General features: G+C 40.3%; 2 long non-coding RNA genes across 2 annotated transcripts; one reads left to right on the forward strand and one right to left on the reverse strand.

Moving 5' to 3' along the window:
- Window positions 1–5,010: 5,010 nt before the first annotated feature.
- On the forward strand, window positions 5,011–10,108 carry LOC137847647 (uncharacterized). Its single transcript, XR_011091016.1, has 3 exons — window positions 5,011–5,702; window positions 5,788–5,812; window positions 8,157–10,108. It is a non-coding gene; the product is annotated as an uncharacterized lncRNA (long non-coding RNA).
- Window positions 10,109–10,274: 166 nt separating this feature from the next.
- Window positions 10,275–12,059, reverse strand: LOC137847648 (uncharacterized). Its single transcript, XR_011091017.1, has 2 exons — window positions 11,923–12,059; window positions 10,275–11,597 (listed from the first exon to the last, which is right to left on the reverse strand). It is a non-coding gene; the product is annotated as an uncharacterized lncRNA (long non-coding RNA).
- Window positions 12,060–12,821: the final 762 nt, after the last annotated feature.

Consider the following 12,821-nt stretch of genomic DNA (forward strand, 5'->3'; position numbering starts at 1 on the left):
TATTTATGTAGGAATATGCACCAACCTAACTGAAAATTTCAAATTATAAAATGTTTTTCTTTTTCGGTCTTTTCTGTTTGTTTCATGGACAGTCAGGAAAAAGAAGCATATTATGCTGCTTTCTTCTAATACGTAAAGCCTCCTCCCTGCTTGGACAGTTAACTTGACACCAAAAGAACAGGCTATTGAAATGGGGATGCCTATGGCTGTGAGTGCAGTGAACTGGCAATACCTGCCAACACACTTCTCTTGCACTGAATTAAGTGTCCCAGAGATGTGCTGTCTGGCCAGTTGCACGCTGTGCTGTCCCTAGGCAGCACACAAATTTTGACAGAGTAAGGGTGGTATTTGGTATCTCATATTATCTAGTTGGTTCAATGCATGGAGTCAGCATCAACACAGAAAATCTGATGCCCCATTTGTTTTAAATCAGGGGCTTTAATAATTGAAATTCAATATTATAAATCATGTTAGGGTTTTAATAGGTCAAGAAAATGACATAATGCAAGAGTTGCAGAATCCTGAGCTCAGCATTTCTTCACCTGGATGATTGAATATATCTTATAAAAAACTCTTTTTCTTACCTAATCCACTGAGAAGTCTATAGTTGGCTGTCCTCAGACAGAGGAAAAGATAACTACACTGACACCTGGGCAAGAACAGGTATAAGTACACCAACGAATCTAATGAGACTGAGGCAAGAACTGACCAAGAGTTAATAAATTCAGAGAGCCATTGGACCTATTACTAGTAGATGGGATTATTTATATTGTGCTCAGTGATGGGACTTGTAAAACATATCGTGTGTCTTGTAAAATGTGCTGTGGTTTAGGACCCATAAATCATTAAGGCAGCTGAGCACAAGTATGTGTTTCTAGTCCAAAGAGTGCAAGCACTTTTTAAGATCTTTTAAGATCTTTTGCAACTGAAGAGAGGTTAAATGGGTCTGAAAAGTATCTGAAGAAATTTTATAGACTGGTATGTGTCTGAGTAATGACTAGTAGTAGCCATTGCTACTTCCACTGCCAGTTCAAAATGAAGAAAATTGAGTTCCATTTTGAGAAAAAATAAAATAAAATAAAATAAAATAAAATAAAATAAAATAAAATAAAATAAAATAAAATAAAATAAAATAAAATAAAATAAAATAAAATAAAATAAAATAAAATAAAATAAAATAAAATAAAATAAAATAAAATAAAATAAAATAAAATAATAAAATCCATTCCAATGAAACAATAAGTGGTTGTGAAGAAATGTTATAGACATTTAATTTCATAGAGTCATTGAGTGGCTTGGGTTGGAAAGAACCTTAAAAACCATCTAGTTCCAGCAAAGTTTCCTCTTTTTCCAGAAAACTATGTATTTTCTCCTTGAAGGATTCCTGCATACTGAGGCACACTTTTCTGCAAATCATTGTGGTACTGGTGTAGAATTCAAAGTTCAGTGTTGTCTTTGCCTTTGCTACTATTTAGTTCAAAATAAAAGCCAATGCCAGTTTGTTTGCTAAACTTTGGAGGATTTGTAAATATTTGGGATATCAGTAGTTACCCAAATGGTTTCAGTAATTCACGCCTCACTGTGGGCATTGTGTGTGTAAATTTCATCTTACATATATACTGCAGCAGAGCAGAGCTGAAATAGATAATAATAGCTAACGAACTTGTCAGAAAATGAGGAAAAGAAAATTGTTTTTTTTTTTTTCCCTTCCCTCCCCCTCCACTCCCTTTTTTTTTTCTTTTGGGAGGAAGAAAGTGAAACATAATGTTTTAGATCAAGCTATTTTTTCCTTTTTGTTTTGATAGGAAAGAAGATACTTACCATACTATTTTTGAAAAGGCTTTAGCTGTCCTTTTTAACCTCTGCCATTTGGGGACCAAAGAGGACTTAATCAACTCCACACTGAATTCTGTCATATTTTGTCATTACTCCCAGTTCCATTGAAGTCAACTGACTCCACAAAACACAAACTCACCTCTCCATCTGCAGCAGGGATGATATTATTTCCTAGCAAGATCACCAAAATATGGAGCTGTTGATGCGTAAGTAACTGTCTTGTATAAACTTATAATCTTAAATGTGAATAGTGGTTTATTTTTTGCAGACATCTGTAGCTGAGTGACTAATGATCATAGAAGCACAGACTGGTTGAAGCTGGCAGGGAGCTCTGGAGGTCCAACCCCCTGATCCAACTCCCTGTTTAAGCAGGGACACCTACAGCAGCTCGTCCGGGACCACATCCACATAGCATTTTAAGATCTCCAAGGAGGGAGACTCCACATCCATTCTGGGCAACCTGCTCTAACCTAATTACTAAAGGTAAACTATTTACTAAAGGTAAACTATTCTCCCCTATGGAAGAGGAAGTGTATTTCCATTTTGCAGAGACATCTTATGGCAGGCAAATTTTTGGGACATTTTTAAAAGGACAGTTTTAACACTTGATCCTACACATAGTTAGTTGAAGTTTCTTGGAAGAAATAACAAGATGCTGAAATTCATGTCTTCTCTATTCACAGTGAAGCCAACTAAGTTTACCTTTAACCAATGGGAAGTCATCTCAGACAAACATAAATATGATGAGCACTTTAAGGACTTTCTTTAAGATATAGTGATTTTCTGAGGGATAACAGGACAATATTTTCTTTTCGATCCCCACTGACAGAAGCTGCTAAATCCATCTATGGCTCTTTGAAATAAACAACCATATTGCGCAACCCATCAGAATTGCCAAGCGGGTTGTGACTATGAACAGACACAACACCTTAAAGATAATACAGCTGTGCAGATTTATGCTGCTTGTATCAGTATTTGCGTGACAGATACCTGTGTGTATCAGTACCTTTCTGACATCTCATGTTTGTCTGATTTGGAATAACTTTACAGATATTTTCCAGTTGATTCTGTTGACCTGTAAGTGTGTGGCACAATTCCTACAGAAAGGTATTCAATCAGAAATTGACTCTCTGATCTATAGAACATTGGTGATTTGGAGGCCCATGTCAAGGTGGAGGAGCTGGTCAAACCAAACAGTTTGCAGGATTGTGAAGGTATCATGTTCATTAATGTTCATAGTTAATAAAATTGTACACATGGGTTTTATGGATTCTTCTAGTGACCACTGAAATCTTGTCTTCTTTTAGAATTAGAATTTAGAATTAGACCGAATTACTTTCCCGGAGTGCAGGATGGATTCTGAATTACCAAATTGATCAGAATCTCCATTAAATGTATCCTCAGCAGTCTGACGGAAAGACTACAATGTAAGGTAAATACAAAGAAAAGGCGCCTGCATTCATCCCTTTGGATTTAAACGCAGGGAGGAGTATAAAGATCAATCGTACATCCCTGCTGTTATGGCTGCCCACTGAGTGAAACAAATCACAGGTCTGAATTATCCAAAACTATCACAGAAGTAGTAAGCTCAGAATGACTCACTTGTCTGGGAGACTTAATACAATGATGGGAAGTTGTTACGCTCTTCTTTTTCCATTTCTCTTGTATTTTGAGAGCTTGCCACCTGGGGTTGGGGGGGAGGGGAGTGTGGAATCTGCTTAGAGATGTGTTTTCATTCACTAACCCTGGAAGTCTTAAGTTTCTGAGTTTAGGCACAGCACTCAGAGTTACTAAGAGCAGGTAATGCTAATGGAGGATGTGGGTGATTCTTAAGGTTTCTGAAAACTCTCTCAAAAAGCTGTATTTGGGCACAAGAATCATGACTTGTTTTTCCAAAATGAAGTATAGAAGTTTTTCTGTTGTCAGTTATTTCACTTTTCAAAATGCAAGAAATTTTGAAAAATCTTAGTAAAATAAAATACAGTTTTAGGAAGCAGATTTTGTGAGATTTTGGCCATGTCGCTATCTTCAGACATGATGAAAAATCTTCACATGAGTCACTGATGCTGAAAAAAAGACCAATCTGTCAGTGAGCAGAAAAAGCATTTACAGCCTTCTCACAAGCAACACAAGTGATAAGACAAAAGCAAATGGCCTCAAGTTGCACCAGGGGTGGTTTAGGTTGGATATTCGGAAAAAAATTATTCACTGAAAGGGTTGTGAAGTATTGGAATAGGCTGCCCAGGGAAGTAGTCACCATCCTAGAGGTCTTCAAAAAATATATAGATGTAGTGCTTAGTCACATGGTTCAATGGTGGACTTGGCAGGTTAAAGGTTGGACAAGATGATCTCAGAGGTCTTTTCCAATCTAACTGATTCTATGATTCTGTGATTTAGAGGCAAATCTTCACTATAACCCTTTCTGCCTTATCAGCTGTCTGTTCTCCTGTGTGCATTTCCAACATCACTGGCATTATCCTGTAGCAAGAAGGTGAAGTAATGGCTTTTGTGCTCCTTACCTTTTTGCTTTTGTATACATATCATCCAGAGCTTAGGGTTCTGTTTTGATCTGGCTTTTCACTCCTTGTCCATAGTCCTTTTCTGAAGATCATCTGCATCCTTCCCTGCTGACCCATGCCACAAGCAGGACATGTAACATCAATTTTTATGTTGTGCCTTGCTGCCTCTAGAATTTCTGGGATTGAGGAGAAACTGAGGACAGATGTAAAATATTCTGGCACATATGGATCATTTGCTTTAGATCTATGGGGAATTTTCACCACAAGGATGTAAAGAGAAGAAAATAATATGGACACAAAAGGAAGATCACCAACCTTTCAAATAGGTTAAAAAAAAATAAAGTACATTTTAAAAATCAACAGTTGATTTTTTTCTTAGATATTATCAGGTGCTCTGAAGAATAAATTGGATTTTAAGTTGATCTTTTTTTTTGTTTAATGTTCCCACCTCAGTAAAGCTTGAACATGTGTACTTGGAGCACGAATTCTGACAATAATCTTGCCCAAAGGCTAAGCTTTTACATCTAGTGTTACATATTTGTTCTTCTTTACTAAATCACTCTTCAGCTTTAATCCCTAAATTAGCTCCTTCTTTTCTTCTTCATTATTTTCATTGCCCCACATGCTTTTTTATAAATGAACCGTGAAAGAATACTCCTTTCCTTTTCCTACCTGTGTGTCTTTCAAGCAGCAGTTTGTCCACTGTGCTATAATTAAATATGTAGTTAATTAAGGTTTGTAAGGAATGGTGGGAGGAGCATTCTTTAGAAACAATTAATGCAAAATGGTTTCGCATCAAAATTAGATGACGTCTCAACATAATAAAGAGGTTGGCCATTTTCTAGATTTTCAGTTTCTCCTTAGTCAAAAGGGAAAAGGGGTTGATTTGTTAGTTCTGAGGGCAGGCGTTTTGCAATATTCCGGCAGCTGACCCTTGTGCAATCTAACTGAAGGTTGCTTTTGCAGAGCATTTGGCCCATCTCTTCTCAGCACAGTATCACCAAATTGGATGTCCACAAAGCAAGAAGATTAAAGTCATGACAGAGGTCCTAGATGGTGGCATGTTCAGTGCAAGGACTCTACAATTAAAGTCACAGATAAACTTTTACTCCAGACTTTTTGAAAGCATTAAAAAGCCCTCAAAATATAATTTCTAACAGTAAGTATGTTACCAATGATCTAACTGTCATTAAAATAGCCATAATTTCACAAAATCCTGTAGTTCTTTTTAGTGCAAACATTTTCAGAAGACACTGGTATTTCGTGCAAAGGAAGGAAGGAAGGAAGGAAAGAAGGAAGAGAGAGAGAGAGAGAAGAAGAGAGAGAGAGAGAGAAACCCTGCAATGGGTAATTTTTTTTTTTTTTTAATATTTTTTTTTAATGAAGAGAATACCAAATCATGGTAATTTTGTTCTTCCTCCTGTCCTCACAGCATGACACAGAAGAAGAGCACAATGGTAGGTTTGGTTCATTTTCTTTACTTTCCTTCAACCTTTACCAATCTTTTCTGAGCATTAAGCATTACTTAACTCCCAGACAAAGATTAGAAATTCTCTGAGCTAATGTCTATTTGTAATTTGATTGTGCAAGCACAGGAATGTATCCTACCAAATTCTTCAAAGTGATGTATCTATGTCCTGTCTAGGATGGGGAAGGCATTTATATACCCTCAAATTCAGTGGCTGGGGAAAGTCAAGGAGGGCACCTCAGCAGGAGAATCCTTGAATGGGGTGGTCCGTGGGAATGACCTAGCACAGATGTGTGGCTATGTCTTTGGATTTTTCCTGTTGTCTTCGGAGGAGAGAGGCTATTCATATTATAAATAGAAGTAGTTTCCTATTGAGCTGTCAGAGCTTTGTATTTAGAAACCCCAGTGATGAATGCAGCTGCCTTGCCTTAGGATGCCAGTTTGTCCATTCAGTACAAACAGTATAACATGCCTCTTGCATCACAACGAGCCATCTAATTCATGCCAATTTCTACCAACACTGTGCTAGCTGAGAGTGAGGCACCAACTTTGTTGATGTATCTTGTCTATTCCCTCTCAGCCCCCATGAATGAATGAAGGGCAGCTCAAGCAGAAAAGCAGCTTCCTAAATGTATGTTGGTTATGTTATCCTACAGGCAAGAGGATTTTAGCTCCATGCTAATTGCTGACCAAAGCAGTGAGATCTGACCATTGATATGCTCTGTGTCACAAAGGACACATTTAAGTGTTGTATAGCAGCTGTTTTTTTCCTCAGGATGCCAATGGGCTACCCCAAAGTTTAAACATGTTATCAAGGGCATCATCCAGACATTCCTTGAATACTGACAGTCTTGGGGAACCAACCACCCCGCTAGGAAGCCTGTTCCAGTGTCTGACCACCCTCACAGTACAGGAATGTTTCCTCATGCCCTGTCTGAACCTTCTCTGTTGCAGCTCTGTGCCATTCTCTCGTTCTCTCGTGTCCTCCCATCACTCACCAGGAAGCAGAGATTGGCACCTCCCTCTCTGCCTCGTCTCCTCAGAGAGCAGAGAGGTTGCCTCTCAGCCTCCTTTTCTCCAGACTAGATGAGCCAAGTGTCCTCAGCCTCTCCTCACAGACCTTTGTGTGCTCAGAGCTTTATTCTTCATTTGCAGTTTTAGAAGCAAAATTTCACATTGCAATGTCAACAGAAAATTTTTACAATGCATCCATCACTATTTGCAAACAACCGCTGGCATCTCAGTCCTGCAGGCTGTCACACTTCTCGCAGCTCCCAGGGTGTTGCAAAGCTCCAGCAATGTCTCTGTGACTGTCTGAACAGGGCTGGGGGCCTTGCTTCTGCACTTGCCCTTTTCTCCACTCCTCTCCCTCCTAGTTCCCCCCAAAAAGAGCAGCATTGCTTATTGTGAGGCTGAAAGTTAGCATAATTTGGGCAATGTACATTTCTGTTTCCTTATTTTAACTGGAATGCGACTTCTTGTCAAACTAAACACTATTAATTTACTTGTGTCTTTCTTTCAGTTTAGTTGCAAAAGGAGGGCTATTCCCAGACATATTAGCACCTTCATGATTTAATCAAGTTAACTGAATTTGATGTTGTGTCCCAGTAATGATTTAACAAGGAATAAAGCTTTACAAGAACCTCACAGGAAGTTCTACAGGGTCAGAAAAGTTTTGGGTCTGGACAGACCTGTGGAAATCCAGATGATTTAGTGATGGGGTCTGCCAGGCAGCCAGCCCATGCAGGATTGGGCCCCTGGTTGCCTTCGAGGGACATGTATTCACTATGAATAATTGCATATATTCCTTGAAAGTATGTTCTTCGGCTAGTTTTAAATGTTATTTTTGAACTGCCATTGAAGACATAAATTCATGCTAAAAGGCATCTGTCTTCTGTATCTGCTAAAAGTAACAAGGCCCTTTTTTCACTTTTTTTTTTTTCTTTTTCTTTTTCTTTTGTGGAGGGGTGGGCAATGGTCCTTTTTATTTTTCTTTTTTTTTTTTCTTTTTTTCCAGTTTTGCTTTAATTGCTGTTTTCTGTGGCATGACAAAATTGTTTTGCCTATTTCCTCTGCCATCTTCTCTTTGCTCCAAAACCATGGGGAGAGAGTATCCTTCAAGGGGTTGCAAATGTATCCCCTTGAAATCAGTGTTGCTCTGGATGGGATCAGAAATTTGGTTTTATTAATACTTTCTTTTTGAAGTTGCACAGCCTTAAATAGTCAGTTTTAGTTTTGAATCTCAGTTGTACAATCCCTGCTTTGAAACCAGAGAAAGACCTTTTATTCTGTGCACACCAGAAGTAATTTTCCCATTGATCTTTTTACTCCAGTATTCTCTCCACATTTTCTCCCGGAAAGTGCAAGCTACTTACTCTGCATGGGAAACTGCCACTAAAAGACTGCTGAATGGCAGCCAGTGACTTACAAAGAGGATTCACAGAGGCGTGACGGGGCTGCGCGGGGTCAGAAGGCACCCTCCTCCCGAGGCATCCCTCCCACCATCTGTGGGAATGACGGGGGGGCTGCAGGAGGGGGCTGCCTCCCCTGGACGTTTTGCAAAAGGAGAAGAGTGCTCACTCTGCCAGTCCCAAGGAGCTGCTGGAAACCACAGACGGGTAAAGGGTTCCTCTGAGCCTTGGTGAGATGTGTTGCTGTTGGCAGAAAATCAGCCTGGATTTGGCAGAATGTTTTCAGTTCATTACTGAAAAATGGTGAACACAGCCTCTTAAATGCATTAAAATTAGAATTTTAAAATTTTATTCTAACACTTAATGTAGGAGAATGCTATGAAAAATTGTTTGTTTGTTTTTGTTTTGTTTGCTTGCCTTTTCCCATGGGGAAGCAAAAATAATTCCCTCTGTATTTATTTATCCAGATGTATGCTGTAAGGAGCTTCTCTGCAAACCAGTACTGACTTTTAAAACAGAGATACAAGTGATCTCAGTTTAGTTTTAGGAAATCTTTAGAAAGATTTGTAAATGAAACAAAATGTCTTTTTTTTATGAACTGAGAAACAGAATTGGGTTCTAAGGAAAAACTAAGGAATTAAAAGGTCAGATGTGCCTTTTCCTTTTGAGCATGCAGTAACCAAATTTATTTGTTGAATTGTTTTTTCACTTTTGACAATGGATAGTAAAACAAAGATTTAGAAAACACATTCTTGTAGCTCATCAGTATGAAGAACAGCGTGATCTTCAAGGGTTATTGCTACAGTAGCAAGAAGCCAGTGATTGTTCATCATTTTTTGGAGCTATAATGTTTATTTTATTTATTATCTCCATCAATGCAGATACTCTTGTTCTCCTAGATACTCAGTCCATGCTTCATTAAATACATTGAGCATCTGTGGATCCACAGGGACTGGTAAGCCATGATAAATTTGAGGTAGTTTAGTTGAAATCAGTGAACCTGGGCATTTAGTTGATCTTGTATTAATCTTTAAATGTGAATAAGCCTCTTCAGGATCACAGACGAGATATGGGTTTAGGGCACTGATTCTAGACCTTTGAAAAATAATTTTCTTCAAGTGTAGAAGACATGCAATGGCTTGGACACCTGAAGCTCACCTGGATTTCTGAAGAACAGCAGTGGTATTGTGTTTGGTTAGGAGTCTCTTTGAGGTCTCTGTGGGACTCTTTCCGTGCCTGCTGAACAACGCGAGCCAGCACATTGTTGTAACGCGTGTCCCTCGGCTGCGGTGTGCATCAAACCGTGCCCACACCGTGGAAAGACCCACGGGAAGGCAGCGCCATCTCCTGACCTCTCCCGTTCAGCGCAACGAAGGATTTGGGGTTGTGAGGGTTATTTAGGCGCTGGGCAGTTTTTACTTCCATGCAGGTGCTGGAATTTTTCCTTCAGGTATTAAATTGCAGAGTCCCAAGTTGCTACGAGTTTGCATGCAGAAACCTATGACAAAGGAGCACGGTTCCCAGCAAATAAGGTCAACCCAAAGGTTTTAATCTGCTGCCATCTCCTTTTCCCCTGTAATGTCTCCATGAGATAATGCCTGTGACTATGGAAAATGCTTCTTAGGCAAAATGCTTTTACATATGCCATGCATATCCTTCACTTTTGGCATGAGCATCATCCTTCTGGGTGGATGTGTTGGTGAGAGCCACGTCGTGTGTTCAACGCCATCACAACACTCAAGACACAAAATCACTGCCTTCTCCATAGGACTGCAGTGACCACTGATCACTACACTCTCTAGTCATTTTGTTGTTCCAGGTCAAGAAAAAAATTATGTACTTGTGTGTGCAAGTATTTAAAAAGCTGCTGCAAACATCAGTGTTTGTCTTGTTTGTTCTTGGCTGCTGTCTCCACTGACTGCCGGGGATGCTCAGAGGAGTCAGCCAAGGCTAGGCAACAGCAAAGAGTTAACGGGTTATGAAAAAGACTGTATTTAGCAGCACTTGTTAAACTGTATTTTTAAAGTGATTTCTTTTTACTTAATTATTGAACGTCTTATTTGCAGTGAAAGGCTTGTGCATATGTTAGGGATGTGGGGTAATCTTGTCATGTTATCTTACCATGAAGATTCAGTAATTTTTTTCATCTAGTTTTCTGATGTCTTATGAAGTGTTAGGATTCATAAATATAGCTAAACATGTGCTTTTAACAGGTTGAAATTAAACATGTGCTCAAGTGCTTTTTCCTGCACTGGGTCATCAAACCTAAATTAATGGTCAAATTACATTTTTTATTTCTGATCTTATTTATAATTTTATTCACAGATGCAATCAACAAATGTCCTTGGTAATTGCTGCAACAATTTTAAAGACATTAAGCATTTCAAAACTTCTGCTTGATTTTGTACTTTTTATGTCTTTGGAAATTCATTTATTTGAAATTTGTGAGGCTTTATGATGGAGATATTTTGAAGTACAATCTCTGTTTCACATCTCTTTTCCTCCATCTGCTTTCTCTTCCTTCAATTCCGTGTTTTCCAGCCTCCCACACCAATTTGTTAATTCCAGCCCATCGTGTGTCCTCAGCATTCACTTGGACATGGTTCTGGAGCTGGGACTGGGCACAGTGCTGGCTGCTGTATGCCTAATCCTCTTCTTGCTTTGTTTCAGCTGCAGGCTGACATAAGTATAAATACAAATTCTGTTGGCCTCTTTGATTTGCCAAGCATATTATTAACTTGACCCATGAGTTGAAAAAAAATAATTATTTGGAGAAAATCAGATACAAATTCTGATGACTTGGGGTATTAATTTCAGTGTACCACCTGGAAATAAAATTATTAATGGCCTGTTTCCTCACGCACTTTGAGGATGCTACATCCAAGCTGTAGTGTCAGGGCTGAGTGTACCACAACTCCTCAGTGATTTGCAGTTGTCTTGGGACGTTACATGTCTGAAGATCTGAATTTCTTCCTGCTTCTCCTTCACAGACCCTGAGATGATTCAAAGGCTTTGGAATAACAAAAGCTTTAAATGTATTAGAAGATGAGGATGTGGAGAAAAGAAGTTTGAGAACGAGCAAGGGTGGAAATTGAAAGGCCTTGAAGATGTGCTCGGAGATTGTAATGCCAGGCACTGGTTTCCTTGGCACAGACTCATCCTTGTAGCCTTGGGTCCCGTGGGAGTACAGCCAACTGTGGAGGTGGCTTCTGAGCCAAGCTCCAGCAGACAGGTGCAGACATGCATTTGAGCATGTGCGGCCTCCCCACAACAACAAGAAGCCCCAGGGTCCTTAGAGATAATTTCTCTTGGCCTGTGTGTCCAGGGGTGGGTCAAAGGTCTGGAGACTGGTCTCAGCAGCACCTGGAGGTGGGATAAAGACCCTCATGTACACACACACGCACTGTGGATCCCTCCAGTAACTGACCTTAGACACTTGGTCTATCCAGTAAACGGCATTGAGCTGATACTCCTTTTCCCACACAATCCATCTCACTCTCTCCTTCCTTATTGGGCCCTGCCTTGCTAACTTAGCACCTGAATTTGCTGACCCTACAGCACTACCCACACCAGTAAGCCAGAATTTCCCCTCTCTTGCCACTGTCTGTCATTTGTCACCCTCAGGCTTCCCAGTGCTCTCTGATAGTTTCTCCTGGCCACACACTTTTCCATCTCCCGTTTGCCACACCTGTTAGTTTCTCTTCTTGTGGTCCCATCAGCTATGGCTAGCCATCAGCCTCAAAACCTCCTGTGATGTTTTGCTCTCTGCCATTTGGGCAATTGCTTCCAGGTGGTGATCACAAGGAAAATCTACAGCTGATGACCTGCAAAAAGTTGGACATGCAAAATTTAAAGCTGAGGAACACAACTACACACTATGCTCTGAAAAAGGAAAAATAATAATAATAACAATCAAAAAAAGCATTTATTCCCACCAGCTGGACCACACACTCTAAGGCAGGACTTGGTGGGTCACACAGGGACCCTTCCAGGCAGCCACAAGTGATTTTGGGAAAAAGTAAAATATTTCCTACACCCTTGCCTAGAAAGTTCTCTAGGAAACTGCTCAGCACCATGGTTTGCAGCAGCACAAGCAGGTTAAGGTCTTCCCAGTGCTGCAGCTTCTTCTCACCCAATGTGCTTGGCCACTGCAACCCACCACTTACGATGTAGCATAAAACAGCCACTGAGGATATGAGCATGAGATACCACACAGGCCACAACCCATCCCACTGCACCACTGCCCTGCACCAACAAAGCCTGGGAGGGCCTCCTGTGCTCACCAGGTGCATCTCCAGCCTGGTGGGACTGATCCCTGCTGCCCTCAGGACCCCTCCTGCAGCCACCCTGCCCAGCAGGTGCATCCCACCTCCTGCATGCACGATCAGAGGTGCTATTCCCCCGTGCACTCCAGTGCCAGCTTTGTTGAAGAGCAGCAGGTCCACTTCACTGGGCAGATTGACTTCTCCATCTAGGGCTGGAGAAGCAGCAAGCAAGGAGTTTGATTTCCTCCTCTTCTCAGGTGAAGGACAAGACTGGGTTTCTGCTTGGCAGAGCGATTGCTACCCACCCTCAGCACTGATCTTT

Source organism: Anas acuta, chromosome Z (assembly GCF_963932015.1).
Source record: "Anas acuta chromosome Z, bAnaAcu1.1, whole genome shotgun sequence".
NCBI classification, from domain to species: domain Eukaryota; kingdom Metazoa; phylum Chordata; class Aves; order Anseriformes; family Anatidae; genus Anas; species Anas acuta.